The 14375-nt window shown below is 37.9% G+C and overlaps 1 long non-coding RNA gene across 4 annotated transcripts; it reads left to right on the forward strand.

The window, feature by feature from the left end:
- The first annotated feature begins 4227 nt into the window (after positions 1–4227).
- LOC112177841 lies at positions 4228–7044 on the forward strand. Of its 4 annotated transcripts, none has more exons than XR_002927377.2 (5): positions 4228–4753; positions 4975–5223; positions 5392–5463; positions 5844–6014; positions 6342–7044. It is a non-coding gene; the product is annotated as an uncharacterized LOC112177841 (long non-coding RNA). The 4 variants fall into 4 exon arrangements; XR_002927378.2 differs by having other exon boundaries at positions 5150–5223; XR_005808491.1 differs by having other exon boundaries at positions 4228–4546.
- Positions 7045–14375: the final 7331 nt, after the last annotated feature.

Below are 14375 nucleotides of genomic sequence, written 5' to 3' on the forward strand. Positions count from 1 at the left end.
TGGCAGCCCCATGCTTTCACTTTGACACTTGTTTTTGCCACCCATATGCAGGACGCACCACTATACAGGCATCAAAAACAAGTGCAGTGCACCCTCTAGCTTGGACCTTGCTTCCGCCACCCATATGCAGGACGCACCGCAGTATAGGCATCGAAAGAAGGCCGAAAACACCCGTGAGCCCCTTCCCTTGCCGAAATCTCTTCTCCTCTTTCATCTCTGTGAACGTGCTTCTTTTTTGTCTCCTTGGACCTGCACTGTTTGTTAACACAAAGGCAAATGGAGGTGTATTTGGTTGTTTTGTTTTCTGATTTTGGTGGGCAACAATGAGGGATTTGAGGCTTTGTGAGTTGTGATGGTGTTGTTGGCATATTTGGCCGGAGTGGTTTATTTGGGGAACGGAAGGCTTGTTTCTGGTGCTTAGAAGCAGAGGCAAGTCTGCACTTCAGCAACGATGAAAGGAAATAGTAGGAAAAGACCATGGAATCAGTAGGATACCTGACTTTAAAGCTCCTCGCCGGGTCGTCATCTCCAGGTAACTATCTCCCCCTTCTGAACGATGCTTTGTTTCGATGCAGTGCTTCGACTCTCTAATTTCTCTGTTTCTCTTCCCCCTTTCTTATGCAGCCTTGTGTTCCTTATATAGGGGCAGTGAAGATTCTAGAGGGCTGGATAAACATTTGCTTGAAATTTGAATCTCCCGAAGCTCACGAAGATAAGTTGTTGAACGGAGACTTCGTCTTTGACTTTGAGACTGAACTTGGACGCCCTCTGCCACTTTATCCTTATCTCTCTTTGAGATATTTGATTCAAAATTTAAATGCCGCCCTTTTGTTTCTGTTTTGCAGCTTTTCACGTTGAAACTAGGTCAACATTCAACTTGTTTTGAATTTAAGAAAGAGATAATTTGTAACTAAAGCATCTGTTTAATTGCTGCCATTATCCTCATTTTTTGAATAATGTTGCGACAGCTACACGCTTTGTACATTGTGCGCTTCTTTTATTTTTATTTTTTTATTATTCAACAGGTTGACGTTTACCGCCAGGTGGGTAGGTTGGGGAATGGCTGACTGGTCTGCCTGCTCTTCAGCGTTTCCCCCGCTACCATTAGTCATGGTGATTGTGGCGGGATGACCTTTTGTTCAAGGGTTCCCACATACGGTGCCAATGTTAATGCTCAAAGTCCGGCGGTAGCCGATCTTTCGTTAAACGCGGGTCCGGTGGGCGGACCGCTACTTTGAGGATTTGATGGCCTCCGCTAGCTGTCACACAAGAGACAAGGCGTCAGAGGGAGACCGCTTTGGGCGGTCTTCACTTCTTCGATGCCTAAGTCAGTCAATGCATATAGGCAACGTAAAAATAAATGAGTAGTAAATGCGTAATTAATGAGGAGAGATGGGAGAACCTTTTATAGGTGAGGAGAAGGTTGATCTTCTTCTTGTTTTCGATGTGGGACTGATGTGCTTCGATTCCCAGCGTCTGGAGCTTCTGATGCTATCTTGGCGCGGCGCGTGATGGTGTGTCAGCAGTGATCTGGGGGCTATCCAGGGCTCGGGTGGTAGCCCGTCTGGCTGTGCCTTGGCAAGTCACTCCTTTGGTGAGTCGGTACCTCTGGCGGTACAATGAGCGTGGCTCATTATAGCTAATTATGCTTGTTCTGGCACATATAGGTACAAAGAGTTTTCAAGCTCTATTTGTCATCTCTCATCGTCGATTGACCAATACATGTCTTGTAAAACTATTAGCATAATTGTTGGTGGATACGACATCGGTCAACTAAATGTTATCAAGCTAATTTCGGTTTGACTAAATGGATTGAAGTCAAAACATAGACAAAAATGGATGAATTTTGAATTAGAAGTGTAAAATGTTGTAATTCTCACATCCAATGGCGGTGCCCCAAACCTTATATCCGTTGACTATCTTTCCCTTTGAATTGTGTAGTTAATAATAAAGCCTTATTCGATTGACCAAGAAGATCGAAGTTGAAAAATAGACGAAATTAGATGAAATTTGGACTAGAAGCCTAAAATAATATAATTCTCACATCTAACTGTCGGTGTCTCAATCATTATATCCATTAATGGTCTTCCCCTTTGAAGTGTGGAGTTAAAAAAAAAAAAAAAAACGTATTTATGTGATTTATGGAGGGACGGATTTCTGTTACAATAAGTTTTTGGTACAGATTTCTGTGTGAAATGAGTAACACACGAATATCTGTGTGAAATGTTAACACGGAAATCCGTGTGAATAAACAACAGTAACAGATGTCTGTGTAAAAACTAAAACATTTTTACACGGTTATTTGTGTGAAAATCAATTCACACAGATTTCTGTATGTATTATAAATTAATTTATTTAGAAATTGTTAATTTTTTATGTTATGTAAATTATGGAGGGATGGATTTCCGTGACAATAAGTTTTTGCCACAAACTTCTGTCTGAAATAAGTAACACACGAATATCTGTGTGAAATGTACACTCGGATATCCGTGTGAAATAAAAAAATAGCTACTGAATTCAGTGTGAAAAGAGTCTAGAGACAAAAATCCGTGCACAATCCCATGTCAAGTTACTGAGATAAATAGATACAGATGTCTGTAAAAAATGTAAATGTATTTCACACGGATTTCCGTGATAATTCCTTTTAAACCAGCAAATTGATAGGTTTGTCACTCTTCTTCTTTTCTACTGATCACATGTTTTTAATAAGGTTGGGTAGAAACCGAACCGGAGCCTCAAAATCGGCCGAACATGCCCAGAATACCGGTTCGGGGACCGAACCGGATGAAACATGGGTGGAAAAATGATACAACCGGATCGAACCGGAGTATTACAGTACGGGACCAGTTTTAGTTGTTGAACCGCCCGAAAATAACCGAACCAGACTGGATATTTAATATTTATATAAATTAATATTATTTTACTTAATTTAGTATTATCTATATATTTTTAAATGAGCTGTTGAATTGTAATTGGTGGAAATCCAGGTACAGCTACTCCCTGATGCACTGGATTACTCTCAATGAGAGAAAACCTTAGCATTAGCCTCTCAATCTCTCATTTCGACTTTGCCTGCTCCCGACCTCATCTCTCTCGACTCAACTAGTCAACACCGACCTCTCCCCAGTTTCTCAGTTGACTGAAGATGCCTCGACTCAACGCCAATCGAAGACTGACGACGCTGACTGGAGCTGAGGACGCCGACATCGACTGACGCTGACGACAACGGTTTTCTCAGCTCTCATCTGATATGAGGATGGAATCAGTATGGAGAGTTAGTTCGATTTCGATTTCGAATTAATTTTGAGTTGGATTTTGGGTTCAGCTTGTTTGGGAGCATCAGTTTCAGATTGATCTTACTTGGGTTAAATTTTGGGTATGGTTCAGCTTGTTTCGATTTGATCTTAAAACTCCATGACTGGTTCTTGGAGATTGTTTATCTTTTGGTGAACAAACTCGATTCTTAGTTTCTTGGATGATTGTCTTTGTATATGAACTATTACCCTGCATCATTTTTCGTTTCTTGGGTTTGTTTGTGTCAAAAATGTTCCTTGTTGTTCATAAATTTGGCCATGTTTCTTGGATTTGTTAGTTTTTGAAGAATGAACTTGATCTTAGTTACTCTGCATTCTCTGAAAATGGGCATTGTTCTTAGCAGCTCGATTTTGGGTTCATCAGTTTCTTACTTACTGTTTGAGAATTGTGGTTTGATTGGGAATGTTTCGATTACAAGTCTGTTTTTTATTTTACTGTTAGGGAAGTGGAGCATCGCAAACTCCCAATGCGACACCAACTGGGTCAAGCACCGGAACAACACCAACTGCTACGAGTGAAGTTGCCGTACCGCTTATGCTTCCTCCGCCACCACCTTCTGCAGCAGTTGCTCCACACCTAAAAGAGTGGTTTATTTGAAATGTTCATTACTTGATTTAGTGAATAGATTATAGTGGTTTATTTTGTTGATATTTTGATAGTAATGGTTACTCATTTTAGGACAGCTAAATTTGTTGACTTTGGTCGAAAATATGCGAAAAAATAGAAAGTCGAACACAGCCGAAACCGATCCGCACCGCACCACAAAACGGTGTAACCGAAGTAAGTGGTGTAGGTTTTTAAAATGCGATTGCGGTTTTAAATATAGCACAAACGAATGAAGTGGTTCGGTTATGATTTTGGCCCAACACCGACCCGCACCAAACCGCGCCCACCCCTAGTTTTTAAGAAGAGGGATCCCTCTCTTAACAAAAAATAAGCCTTTCCCTCTTATGACTCTTATTCTGCCTCCTCTCACCCCCAAGGAAATTCGTTTCTAGACCCAACCCGTCCAAATCCCTCAACCTCACGCTGGCAAAAGCCATCGGCAGAGGTGTCGATTGCAGATCAGCCGTCGTCAATTCCAAGAGCCACTCTCCAATTCCTCGACATTTCCTTCTCCACCGCCGATAAACAATAACCAGCTCGTCTTCGTCGACGATGAGAATATGCCCTTGGAAGGTGCCATTCAGTTCGACAAGCCCAGCTCCTCTGCTCGAATCAGAAAATAAGGGTTAGTAATTCATCGATTCAAAACCCTAATTTCCCTATTTTTGACTTTGAAACCCTCTTCTCGAGCTCATCTCCTTTCTTGAATGGAACCCTCCAACTGGATCTCCGATGTCAAGCTGGGTCTGTGAAATTGTGGCTTAATTGACGCCATTGTTAGGGTATCTCTGCCCAGTCATCCTATCTCTCCCTTTGAACCATTTTGGATGAGGTGTGTCATAATTGTTCTGATAGTATGAATATGGGGGTAAATAAATTAATGTCTATCTTCAAATAACGGGAATAATAACCAGCATCTTTTAGTCAATTGTGGATGTGGAAATTGCATCCATTAAATTGCTTTGTTCATCCTTTTTTTCTTTGATTTCCCTCCAGACTTTGTTTAATTATGTTCTGCTAACTTTTACTGCCTGACATCTTGTTCAAACATAGGCACATTACATAAAATCTAGGCGTTGCAATACTGCAAAAGATGTTCTTGCTTTAGAGTCTACATATAAATAGGCTCTAAGCAGCACGCCCCTTCAGAATCGTGTTGGAGAGATATATTGACTATAATCAAGGTTTCTTGGTCATCCAACAACATATTTGAATTTGATTTACGCAGGTCCGCTACTTGCAATTAGTCCCATACTCGTATTACTTGTGTAAGGACTGTGACTGCAGAACTCTTGATCATAGGTACGTCCTATGAATGAATGTTACAATAACTTGCATGCCTAAATTTGTTGGATAATTACTGTTAGACATATAGGACAAGGGAATTTTGTCATAATCTAATAGCTATACTTTTATTTGAATTATCATTTGGCTTAAATGTTCAATACATTTTTTGGTGTCTATTTGCAGTTCCACACTAATTGTTACAGGGGTTTGAATCTCTAAGCAGATCTATCTCTCCAACTCTCAATTCCTCTCTAGGTATATTCAATTCTCAAAACCATCATCTTCCATATATACATTCAATTCACTTCATGCCACTCTCCATTTCCCTAAGCGTATGAAATGCATCTCAGTTTTTTTTTCTGAACCTACAAAAATCACAAGCTTCACTTAAAAATCCATGGTTGTAGTATGTGCTAGGTTGGTTTTGTCTTAGGTTTGTCTGGGAAGAAGCATTAGATTGGTGATAAAGTTATTTGAGTCTATATTTGCATCTTAGATTTCATTTGCTGTTTGTGATTGAGAGTTTCAAGCTCTGCTTTGTGTTTGGGATTAATGGTCTTTATCTCTCTAGAGCCTGGCCTAGAGATAATCAACACCTTGCACAATGTTAACTACATTTTTGTTTGTTTCTGTAGTCAGGTTTGTCAAGATGTTTACTTCAAGGAAGAAGATTCATAAGGATAAGGATGCTGAGCCAACTGAGTTTGAAGAGTCGATTGCATAACTAAGCTATATTGCTTTCCTTAGCATTGGATGCTGGACCTGTGATAGCCAGTGAAAGATTGGAAATTGATGATCAAACTAATGTATTAACAATGCTTATATGAAACTTATGGGTGCAAAAGTTTTAGATTTTATATGTGAAGATTCCCATCTAATCTTTCTTTTCCAAAGTACAAATCTACCATATGAATACCTCATTTGCATGGAAGATTTCTAAGGCTGCCTCACCAGACGGCAAATTATATGTTGACATGTCATTTCACATATACCACTGTCCTGTAGTACATTTACATTGTACAATCGCTGTTGTGCTTCATAGTTTAGTTGATCTATCCAAGTCCAATCAATATTTCCAGTTATCTGTTGCTTCAGTTACAAATCATTTAACTAACCTGATTCTTATCATGCAGGATCCAAACTATTTATTCACTGGATTCCTTCCATATTTGATGGTTCAGCTAAATTAAAATTATGCTGGAGCTTAAAATTATCACAACCAAAGTTCGCAGCCATAACACTATTCAGGTCAACCAAGCAGATTACATTTTTTTTCGAAAGGGTGCATTAGTATTCCCCTGTGGAGGTCCACATCACTTGAGGTGCTACTGCATTTGACAAAAATATGATACTGTCTAGTTTACTGCTGGGATAGGATCATGACATACAGTCGTGCCTTCTGTTGTTTTCTGAACCATTTCTACTGCTGGGATAGGACCAAATGACACAGCTTGCATCAGTCCACGCACAATACAGTAGACTTGTGATACCAACCCCAGCCATCAATGATGGGTATCGACCCGAAATGCCTCAAACTGTTCCAGATTCGCTGCTGAACTGAAAGGGTTGGTTTCACTTACCATTAGCTGGTTTGATGGTTATGTTTTTGTCTACTTTGAGTTAGTCCTCAAAGCATTTTGATGGAAATTATTCTTGGACAAGGATTATGTTGTTAAAGGGGGGAAATCTTAGTGATATTCCACCTTCAATAACAATGTATTCTAGAAAGCAGCCTTGTTTTTTGTAATCCAAGAATTTACTTTGGTATGAAATGTATTTTGCTAGGAATGTAAATAACATCTTGCTATGAATGCAAAGTTTAATATTTTCGATTGAGTTGTGGATTTGTTCACTTTATTTGAAGTATTTGAAGTATATTTATTGTAGATAAATAAAAGTATTATTATGTTCAGGTTGCAAATTAATTAGCAGAAATAATTTTTTTTTAAATGCTGTCACTCTTACACACTGAAATTAGTGCGAGTTAGAGTACAGGGATTACCTATAGAAATGCGTGTCAATAAGTTATAGGTTTTGACACAGAAATCAATATGAATTGTATTTCACACAAAAATCAGTGTGAAATAGAGTTTACATATTTAACACAGAAATCCATGTGAAATAGAGTTGTTCACACGGATTGCATTCTATTACGGTAATTCATATTTATGGAGAGATAGTGGGGCCCACATCTAATATTGGCACGGACAACATAATCTGTGTGAGATGAGTATTACCCCCCCTCCAAACCACACGGTAACTCAATCTGTGCGTGTACGGTAGGTAAAAGCTATCACGCACTGAAATCCGTGTGAGAAAATCTTATTACACACGGATTAAAATCTGTGGGTGATTGTTGTTTTGCTAGAAAGTCTCATGAGCTCCAACTGTTTGTAAAAATCCCTCAATGAATACATACTTGACTTGAGATTAAATTTCAAAATGTGAATATATGCATTTGACATCAGTCATGTAATGCATCTATGTGTGTAGCTAGGCAAATAAGTTTTGATGTGTATATATACCAATCATATGCCTATATATATAGTTAGTTAGCTACATACATGAAATCCATCGGCTTGCGAACCAATGGGTCGACGAAACTCAATGATTCATGTTCTAATCCAATAACGTAGCTGCAGCTGCTGTGAATTTAATCCTACTTTTTGTGAAGTTGTTAATCTCATTGTTTTAGAAGAGTCCGTGTTTGTATGTTGGACAGAACAGTTTTAGATAACTCTAAAAGGGCTTGTTTTTGTTTTGGTATACCTCTCCACACTTTAGGAACTGGGGATATATTTACTATAACATTTGATTGTTTTGGTGGTCATTTGCATCTGGAAAAAAGATTTGGTGTTGTGAAGTGAATATTGCAAAGCTTACTTTCAGTGGCACATGACCTTTACTTTTAGTATTGCCTCGATACAAGTGACCCCCTGAAAAGGAGGCATGAAAAAAAAAAGTTTAAGCATGATTCGTCACACATTGCCTATAGTACTTGATACCATTTGCATTGGTTCACATTTCTTTGTGCTGCTCTAATCCATCGAAACAACGAAAAAACTTGCATGTCCTAATCCTCATTTATTCGATTGTTTGATTACATTTTTTTTTCCTTGCATGCTCAGTGTGCTCTCTTTCATTTGGCAGGAAGTTTGATGCACAATCTAATTACCTTCATTCTTATATTCCATATGTTAATATATTACTGTCCTTAACATGATTGGTGATATTAAGATTATATGTGCTCTGCAGTTTCATTCCTTTGTTCCTTATCTTACTACCCAATCTTTTAGTGTCAGCTCACTACATGTAGAAACTAATGAACTCATCAACACAGATGAAGCGTTAACAACAGTCGATATATGATCTAACTGAAGAAACGTTTAAAGAATTTATGTAGATTCATTGGTTCGAAGTATGAACGTAAAATATTTTGATGACAACTAACAAATTTTGTAATTTGTACATAAAGAACAAGTTTGGTTAGAATGACCATCTTTTGAAAAAAGTAGATATATGAGCTCGGTTAAAGTACCAACTTTTCCTAAAAAATTTCATTTGTGAAGATATACAAGTCTAATTCAAACACCATTTGTAATGTGTAAAGATATATCACTTTCAATTAACGTTTATTAGCTTAACATTTTCTCTCTTATAATTGTAACTATATTACTGACAAAGTTTGAGGGAAAAAAAAAACCCGCAGCATTGCACGGGTACTACCAGTATATATAATAATTATATATATATATATATATATATATAGGCTTAAAAGGATAATATAAATACTTATTATAATTTATAAATAAGAATATTCTAAAACAAATATTTTATTAACGGATACCAATGCAAGTCAAACATGACCTGATGGTTTCCGTAATCCTAGTCAATACAAACTCAACAAATTTACATGGACACCAGCAAAACCGTCTTGGAAGTTGGAAAGACTAGTTCCTCTGCGACCAACTGGTGGTTCTTAATAGTCTGGAACGTTCAAATTTCGGTTTCGGTACTTCAAATTTAAGGAAATTTAGGAGAAAATTTCGATTTCGGTGGAAATTTCGGTTAAAAATAAAGAAATCAAATTAATTGCATTTATAAAATGATATTTTTGAATGAAACTTTTACATAGACTAAACTAACCTATAATAAACCTATTTACAATGTAACATCTCTAAAATTATACATTTATAATAGAATTATGATATTTTATATGGACGAGTAATTAACTAGTACTGTAGTAGGTTGCTAAACTAGTGTTTTTATCTATGTGTATTGATAATGTGTTGTATATTGATAATGTAAATATGATTTACTTTTTTTAATAATTAGAAAATTACAAGGGGGTGGAGCGGGGCACGTAAAACCAAAACCCCGTGAATGAAAATGAACAAGTACAACAAAAGGAATATAAAAGCTACTACGATGTGGTTTAATCTAGCTGGTTGAACTGGTTTCATTTAGTATCATACAATACTGCTCCCAAGTACATGAATTTTGGAAATGATTTTCGTACTTCATCACATGGTTATTGTATGTGTACGTGTTGTTTCTTTTCCATAGGCAATCCATATATAAGATATTGTGGAATTACCTAATATGATGTTATAGTGTATGAAGCATATAATATTTGAGAAGCCAAAAGGAAATCATGTTATGGTTGGAGCATTCAACTTTGTAGCAGATAAAACAAAAAGGTTTTTTGTTGTATTCAACTTGATTGCCAAAAAATAAAAATAAAAATTTCATATTTTTTCTATAAAAGTATGAAGTAAAAATTCATTGTAGGTGAGTAGGTGACATAAAAATTTAACAGAAATTTTAGAGAAAATTTCGAACAAAATTTCGATGTGAATTTTTAAATATATATTGTGTGTAGATATTTCAGAAATTAAGAATTTCGTGGAAATGTATGGAAAATTTCGGAAAATTTCGGGAAACTTCTGACGGAAATGATATAGTATATGAATTTTGTTTCAGTACTTCAAAATTACGGAAATTTTGGCAATTTCGGAGAAATTTAAAACCTTGAATAGAACATTCAAAACCGACAGATTGCATCAGACAAAATGTATCGGTGTCCACCGTCTGGGTATTCAAAGAAAACTCAGAGAGCTCGTCGAGATCTACGCCGTTATTCTCTGTAGCTTCCGATTCTCCAGCCTCTCTGCAAAACAGCCAGCGCCTACCTACAGCCGCCCAGACGGTTCAGACACCCGCCTAGGTCGCCCAAGCGCTCGTTCAAATTATGACCGCCCAAAGCCACCAATTACACAGTAGGTGAGTCAGGAAGTAGCCGCCCAGTGCCTAGGCACCTCCTAGGCGGCATTTTTAGAACACTGATCGTAAAAAAGTCACCTCTGCATGCGCTAATCGTCTTCTTCTTCACTAATCTGCCAACTCCCTCTCCCTCTCTAGCTCCACTAGCGAGTCCTGAATGAAGCTCTGCTGCTTCTTTGAGGCCAAATCATAGCCTCAGGTATACCTCAGCTCCTCCGCCATTGAAGAATTGCAATAGAACAAGGAATTAAGATAACTCTACACAAAATGCTCATATTGTTTGAACCTAAAATTAATATTTTTTCTGACAAGGGGTGTCTCAGGGAATCCGAGCTAATATCTGTGGCCCAAGTTCTATATTTCTGGCAAGTTCGGAATATATTGTTTAGAGGCTAAATATAGCCTACTTGGAGATCAAGCAATCTAAAGACAAATTTAGATATTCATTGATTTAATGGTAATTATCAAGGATTTGATAATTAATGGTGAGTTGCTTGATTGTCAAAATTGTGCAAAACTGGAAGATAATTATGCAAGCTTCATGGCTCAGATTACGTGGGCAATATATGTGCATGCAAGTAATCAACGATTGCACGGGTAAGGCATGTTAGGCGTGAACAGATGAACTCCTTAATTGTATTTCACAAGGATAGATGTGCATGCCCAGAAGTTGTTTCCTAAGAGGCAATTACGTTGCCTACAATATTGCTACGTCACAGAGGCAATTTTTTATTGCCTACGATAGTTATCAAGACTAATAAGAGTTTTGATTTGATCTAATGCTAATAATTGTGGTCTAAAATATAGTATTGCAATCCTATTAGGAAGGTGAATATGCAGTAAGTAATATACATACATACATACATACATACATACATACATACATACATACATACATACATACATACATACATACATATATATATACAGGAGTTCTTGGTTGCAGACGTCTGTACCTAAGGATTAGGTACGGATTTCCATTCCCCCCCCTTTCCGATCACACATTTAGATCTTAATAGTTCAGTTTTTAGATCCTAATGTATAGATCATCTCTGCAAAATTTCAGCCAAATTGGTGATCGTTAAGACATTCAAAACTGCAATTTACAACAATGAATACGAAAAGTTCCGGTTTGACAATTTTGCAGAGATGATCTATACATTAGGACCTAAAAACTGAATGGTTAAGATCTAAATGTGTGATCGGAAAGGGGGGAAAATGGAAATATGTACTTTTTACTTAGGTACGGACGTCCGCACCTGAGAATATCTATATATATAGGCTAAAGGCGAAATACAAAGACAACCTCTCAATCAACTAATCTCAACGATTATCAAAGTCTCTCTGGAGCAACCTACCCTTAACATCAGTTGAACCAGTGAAGCCAGGGTAACCCCCTTGCAACTCAGCGAAGCTAAAGATCACGCTTTAGCAGCCTTCTGTTTTCTCCTACTTCCCGGTGATTTCTCTGCTTAGTCTACAAAACTAAGTATCGACTCGGTGACGTAAGAGATCACACCCCAAGTCCTTATCCGCAAGACAAAAGTCCTTTTCCGCAAGGCAGATAAAAGAACCCTGTGACAAGCTAGGTTGGTGCTCTCCTTGTCCACAATGTTTGGTAAGAAGTCAGGTTAAGTTACGCCTCGACGACTACACCCTCGGTGTTGGCATGCTCGCACATCAAAAGATACAGTTGGCTAGCCCAAACCAGGAAATAGCCAAACATTTTGGCACGCCGAGTGGGACCGCACTAGAGTCTTTTTTTGTTCACCGTCATTGGGATGCCAGGGGAAAATCTTCACCAAAAGAAATTCCAAAAGTGATGCCTATCGTGGTCTTTCTGAGAAAGAAGTGTAAATTCCTAAACTTCCCAAAACACAAGACCTCTAATTACAAGCAACATAATAATGAAGCATGTCGTGGTCTTTTCAAGGAAGAAGTGTCTGCAAAATTACTCTAGACTCGCAGACAAGCACGATGGCTAATTCGAGCAAAGGAGTTGAGATCAGTAAAGTCGTCAGTGCTAACACAGCTGGTGCTAGGTATCTACAACAGCTCGATATCATGGAAAAGCGGATGGAAGAAAGAGATAGCCCGTTGAGGCTCGTGCAAGAGCTTCTCACGACCAGACTCAAACAGGCTGCTCAGTTTATTGCAAACACCGCATCTGAATTCACGACCTTGCGCAAGGACGCCAGTCTAGCTGTAATAATAGAAAGCATAGCTACTCAGGTGGATTCATAGCATGGTGAGGTCGACGCCATCAACACGAAGCAAGAAAACTTCTTGGAAAGTCAAGTAGTTACGCGTGAAGATGGTGTTTCTAAGATTGAATTGCCTATTAGTGGCGATCAATCTAAGGGCAAAAACCTTCGTCCAGACCAGTCCGTTTTGGAAGATGAAATTAGCTTGTCCACTGGTGAGTCACAACCTTACACAGAAGTTGCTTATGGAGAAGATGATCAACAAAATGGTTCTTCTGACAATACAATTGTCTCTGAACAAATATCTGATTTCTCTACTGATCCAGCCATATACGTGGATACTAGTCAGATACATGGGGGGCAAGATGTAGCCCATGTTCATTCCTATGATCAACGAGAAGATGAGTTGGATAGCCGAGAGATGCTTAAATATCATCAGAAAGATCAACCTCTTAATTATAAGAAAGAAAGGGCTACCATACGACTTTATTCAAGAGGGTGATAATATCGATGTTATTGGACCCTACCATGGTCAAGAAAGTGATCAAAATGGTCAACTCATTTATCAATCAAGTGGTTTTCATGGCAAAGATGGTCAAGGTCATGACCAACTTAATTATCAATTAAGTTATAAGCCAATATGTGGCTTCATTAATCAATTCAACTTGAAATTCATCTGTGCTTCAAGGCCAGGTGGTGGCTTTGACATACATGGAAGACACATCTGCAACCCACCTTCCAAGAGTGGCGGGAACAATAATTCTAGTGGTCAATTTGTCCTTCGCGACTATAAATTAGAGTATCATTAGTGCAAGTTAACTCTTGCTTACAACTATCCAGCTCCAAATTTCTTGCAAAAGAAATTTGTCTATGATAGTACTGAAACAGTTATAAAGGCATCTCAATATGATGCCTGGAAAGAGTATAGAGGCAATCAAAATTTTCGAACATTCTCATTATTTGATATGCCTATTTGTAAAGAAGGATTTGGTGACCCCAAGTTCAATCTTGACACGGAACCAATTTTCGACCAACAAGTGGTCATCTATAATAGCTAATCTGTGGCTAATTCTAGAAAGACCATCACTAAGCCAAAAAAAGCTAACAGACAACAGGCCAAAATCATTGTGTGATTTGGACGATCTCCGTTGTGTATCAGAGCGTTGTGTGAATAAAAATGGCACAACAGTGGAAAGCCGTTGTATGAAACACAAACACTCAATGGTTTATTTGTTATCAACGTTGTGCCTTCCCTCAGCAGATGCCAGGAACAGGTGCTGCGCATCCATACTATGCGCGGCAAGTGCATGCTTCAGACAACAAAACTTATTTTCAAACCGTTGTTGGTTAAGCTCGTCAGACAACATGCCTTTGAATTTTACTGTTGTGTGATTGCTCTTCCCACTTCAGTTTGTAGACTATAATTGTCGTATGATTTAATTTCACACAACTAAATTTTAGTGTGTTATAAGAAGTCTGTTGTGTGAATTGTTGCTTGATTATTATGTAATCCGAATTTTGCATAATTAATACTCCATTGTTATCTAAATAATAGTATTGATCTATATTAGAAAGAAATCTGAATGCAATTCATCAATTCAAGTACTCCAATCCATACATTAAAGCATTAAATGTACCATAAACATAGTATTTCTCAATCATTCATACATTAAAACACAA

Source organism: Rosa chinensis, chromosome 1 (genome assembly GCF_002994745.2).
Source record: "Rosa chinensis cultivar Old Blush chromosome 1, RchiOBHm-V2, whole genome shotgun sequence".
NCBI lineage: Eukaryota > Viridiplantae > Streptophyta > Magnoliopsida > Rosales > Rosaceae > Rosa > Rosa chinensis.